The sequence below is a fragment of the Procambarus clarkii genome, chromosome 2, assembly GCF_040958095.1.
Source record: "Procambarus clarkii isolate CNS0578487 chromosome 2, FALCON_Pclarkii_2.0, whole genome shotgun sequence".
Classification (NCBI taxonomy): Eukaryota; Metazoa; Arthropoda; class Malacostraca; order Decapoda; family Cambaridae; genus Procambarus; species Procambarus clarkii.
Genome location: NC_091151.1, coordinates 18,255,748 through 18,260,529, shown reverse-complemented (window position 1 = coordinate 18,260,529; position 4,782 = coordinate 18,255,748). Strand labels below are relative to the sequence as shown.

Genomic DNA, 4,782 nt, shown 5'->3' with positions numbered 1-4,782 from the left:
ACACAAAACGGGGCAGGCTAACCATAGCCCATGCTACTTGCCCCACTCCTGTGCCAGGTAAGTCAACTTCGGGCTCACCATAGCCCGTGCTGCTTGGAACTTATGTTCCGAGTAGCTGAATCTAAAACAACAACAACAAAACGGGGACACACCAAACTGGCAACACACAGCTCTAAGTACAGAGCAGACATTAACGAACTCTGCACCCACTGTCAGGTGCCTGAAACAATCGAACACTATACTCCTTCACTGTTTCCGACATCATAGTGCCAGAGTAAATTTCAAACACGTATTTATCGCACTTTTTTTTTGAGATATATACAAGAGTTGTTACATTCTTGTACAGCCACTAGTACGTGTAGCGTTTCCGGCAAGTCCCTGGAATACGATCCCTGCCGCGAAGAATCGTTGTTACAGTCAAGTACCCATTTTACTGTTGAGTTAAACAGAGGCTATAGTTAAGGATTTGCGCCCAGTAAATCCTACCCTGCCAGGATTTGAACCCATGACAAAGCGCTCGCTGAACGCCAGGCGAGTGTCTTATCACTACACCACGGAGACTAAAAAATACCTTTTAAAAAATACCACTTAAAACACCTCTTATCATTACTAATTAGGAGGAGGTGACCCTCGCTATAGGAAAAATATCACATAGTCAGAGTACTGGCTAAATATCTCCAGTCGACAAATTAATTGATTGATTTTTTATTTGTTGCCGCCACGGTGCGGCAAGTCTCCCTCTAATATTTATTTATTTATTTATATACAAGAAGGTACATTGGGTTGGTGAGAATACATAGCATAGTACAGTAACTGCACTCTTGTAAAGCCACTATAGTACTCGCAGTGTTTCGGGCAGAGATGCACCTCTGCCCGAAACACTCTGCATGTCGGCACTCTGCATCACTCTCTAATATGCACCTCTGTTTTAGTCGCCGCTCCTCTGTCTACAGCACAACGCAACAAGCACTTTTGAAACATCATTCTCAACATAAACGCGTCCACCAACATCCATACTGGTGCAGTCATCGAGAGGACAAACCTTCATACAGTCTTCATGTCTATAGTGGAGGACTGTAAGAGAAGAATAACTGAGATACAGCTGAAAGGTTATAGTGTGAAATTCATGTGGATTCCATCTCATGTTGGAATAGTGCTCAACGAGGTGGCGGATGACTTGGCCAAACGTGCCACATCAAAACCACAAGTTGACATTGAATGTGAATTCACAATGAGACAAATAAGAAGCAAAATCAGAAATATTCAGGCACAGGCGGGAGTGGAGAGGAGAGAGATAATGTATGAGAGTAGTCAAACCATGCAACACTACATGTATGTGAGTCAAAACACCCATTTCACTTATGGTAAAAGGAGAAATGCTTGGAGTGACTCTGTGTACATGCGGCTCAGGCTTGGGTACAAATATTACTGGGAATATGGGATAGATGTGCATGGTAATGACACGAAGTGTAAACTATGTGGTATGTTAAGGTCTCACACCCTTGCCCATTATATTCTTGATTGTCCGTTGATTAGTGTATATAGAAACACTGAGATAAGGACTGTTCCTGAACAAATAGCCTGGATGTGTCACAACGGAAAGGTTGATGATATTCTTGAGAGATATAAGAATTTTGCACCAAGATTGTAATATTTTGTTGAATTATCTGCAGGTGTCTTGTCTTGCAAATTGTCTATACAGTATACCTAGGTCATAAAAGTATTTGTGTGTACGTCTGATAACATACTCCTTGTGAGGGAGGAAATGTATATTTTTACCTCTCAGAATGTTTGGTAATATGTTTATTTGTGATGTGTGTATATGTATATATTAACACGTTGTACTGAACGGGGTGAGAATAGCTTGAGCTACCTCATCCCTTTGTGTGTATTTTACCTCAATAAACTTATTTCAATTTCAATTTCAATTTCATACAAACTGCACCTACTATCAACAAGAAGAAATAGTTAAAATTGCCCGAAATGCTGCGTATTAGTGGCTTTAAATATGGTATGAACTAGCTCTATCTATAATATCCAACAGTATGTTTGTAACACTGCATCTTTGTATAAACTTTCCTAAATAACTTATTATTATTATTAAGTAAAAGTTAAAAATTATGATTTCACACGATTCTTAAGTTAGTCCTCCATACTTCTGCGCGTTTTCTTACATGAAATGATCAAGGAGCGGAGACCGTACAGAACAATTATTGTTTACATGACATCAACAAGTGTCTAGTAATTTATTTAAACATATGTATGATGATTAATACAGGCAAAAGTATCATAAATATTAATATAAGAATGAATTTATATAATAATCAACATGGCAAATATATGAACATAGAGTACATGTGAAATAGTGTGGTCCACAGTGCTCTGAGGCTGGTGTTCATAGCCCTAATACTATCTAGCTTTGCGCAGTGGCAGTATCGTAACCAATGAGGTACATCCGAGGTGCGATTATTGCTAGTTGAAAACTTTAACCAATACCCCGCTGGGTCGGCGTGTTAAAGCGCCGGCTACGGCAATTTTTGTTAGCCTGTTCAAGGGCTTCAATATAATACAGTTGTCTCACTTATAGAAAATTTAATAATTAAGATTTATGTTATATTATATTATAGATCTTACGATACCTCGCTTACTCCACATAAGCAGGAGACGAGATTCATTAACAGCATACTTGTGGTAATGTCTACGATTCCCTAAGGGACAATTTAGCTTAACCTAAAACCATATAATTATATCAGACACGTGTTAACTTGTCAGTACTTGGATCTAATTACATGGAACTCCAGAATATAACCAGGATCAAAACAAAATTACACTTTTTATTTTGTTTATATATACTAAAAAGCTAATTTTTATTTATATATACTTGTAAAGCCATTAGCAGCATAGCGTTTCGGAAAAGTCCTTAATCCTAATTTTTTCCCCAAAGATGACCAGCCAAATCGTTTAACAACCAGGTACTCTTTCTCTGGTGGGTGAACAGAGGGTACAGTTAAGGATTGGCACCCAGTCAATCCTTCCCAGCCAGTATACGAACCAAGGCCAAAGCGGTTGCGAAGCGCCAGGCGAGTATTATTATTAACATCTATATTGACAAAATTAATTATAATTTTGCCTAATCTGAGGATTTCGATTAAGTCTTATTGAAGTGAGGATAATGCTGGTATTCATTGTCACGCAGGACAGAGGGTCATAACATAAGACAATAGGTCTAAACTGTAGGCGGAAGTACATATATATCATGGTTACAATCAATGTTTTAATGTATGGATATGTGAAAACAACTTTCTCTCATGCACTGGCACACAAGGGCAGGGATGGGTTCATAAGTGATACAGCTTAGAATATAAATAAAAATTGTTCTTCATTCTTTAAAATGGACAAGTAAATTTTGGTTAAATTGTTAGGATGTCGTCCAGAACACCTGAGTCAATAAAATAGTTACACAGTTGGTGGTACAAGAGGCCAGGTCTAAAATCCTTTACGGTTTCTCATTCAACAATATAGTGTTCTAGTGAATACATTAAAGGTTTATCACAGAGTTCACAATCTGAGTATTCAGGTAGTGGCTCAGCCTCACTAACCTGCCAGATGTGTCTATAGTCAAGGCGAATTCGCGCAATGACTACATAACATTGCCTGATTCGGTTACTGTGCTGACCATACAAATACCTAGTATTACGAAGATGATTGATAAAGATTAAGCCACCCAAGAGGTGGCACGGGCATGAATAGCCCATAAGTGGTACAAATTTTTTTTTTCAGTATTCTGAGGTTGCATTTAACCATCAAGCTGTTATCCCGGGGGAGGATACTGCTTCACAGTCTTTATGAGGGTGTCCAGCAACAAAGAACACCTTTGTTGACCAGGAGAGTGGCTGTGTTGATGGCTTCAGGGTGGCCACTGCAAGATTCAGGAACTCTTAAAGCTCTTCTAAGGTCATTGGTTGCTTCACATTCCAGCAGATAGTGAAGTAATGGCTTTTCTGTGACAGTTTGGCAGAAGATGCACTCTCTCTGTCGGGGTTCACCAATCTCCCAGTTGCATCTGTAACCTAGACGTAGTCTATATAACCTAACGGCTATTTCCCTGTGGATTCCTTTTGGGATATTTAACCTTTCTAATTTGGTTGCCTGAAGATACCATGTTGCAGATGGCGAACCTTCAGCTATTCTCTGGTGTAGGTAGGCTTTGTTGAGATGTGAGAGATTTTTGGTGATGATGTTTTTTATGTTCTCTAGGCTGGGTTGAATTGTTTTATGTATCACTGGATGACGAGTTGCCAATTTAGCAATTTCATCAGCTTTTTCATTTAATGGGATTCCAACATGGGATGGGATCCAGTTTAAGGTTATGTTGAGTCCTTTGCCTTTAGCGACTGCTCCAAGATACAAAATGGTGGTAATTATTTCCACGTTATCTTTCCACTGTTTTTGTCCTAGTATTTGAAGTGCAGCTTTTGAGTCAGTGTGTATGATTGCATTTTGAGTGTTTTGTGCAATCACATATGCGAATGCCTGTTGAATGGCAAACAGCTCTGTTTGGGTTGATGATACTAGTCCTCCCAGTTTCCAATATGCCTGTACGCTGGCCGTGCAAAGAGCAGCGCCAGCACTCTCATATTATGTGTCCACCGATCCGTCTGTGAAGATGTGGGTGGCTCCTGCTACTGCTATGCTATACATTTGCTCTTCTATTATGCGCCTTAGGATTATCGGATCATAGGCAGCCTTTTTCATTGGGAGACTTTCTATTACTATTTTGAA

The 4,782-nt window shown here is 39.4% G+C and overlaps 1 non-coding gene across 1 annotated transcript; it reads left to right on the top strand.

Moving 5' to 3' along the window:
* Positions 1-2,415: 2,415 nt before the first annotated feature.
* On the top strand, positions 2,416-2,556 carry LOC123762470 (U4 spliceosomal RNA). Its single transcript, XR_006773357.1, has one exon. It is a non-coding gene; the product is annotated as a U4 spliceosomal RNA (small nuclear RNA).
* The last annotated feature ends 2,226 nt before the right edge of the window (positions 2,557-4,782 follow it).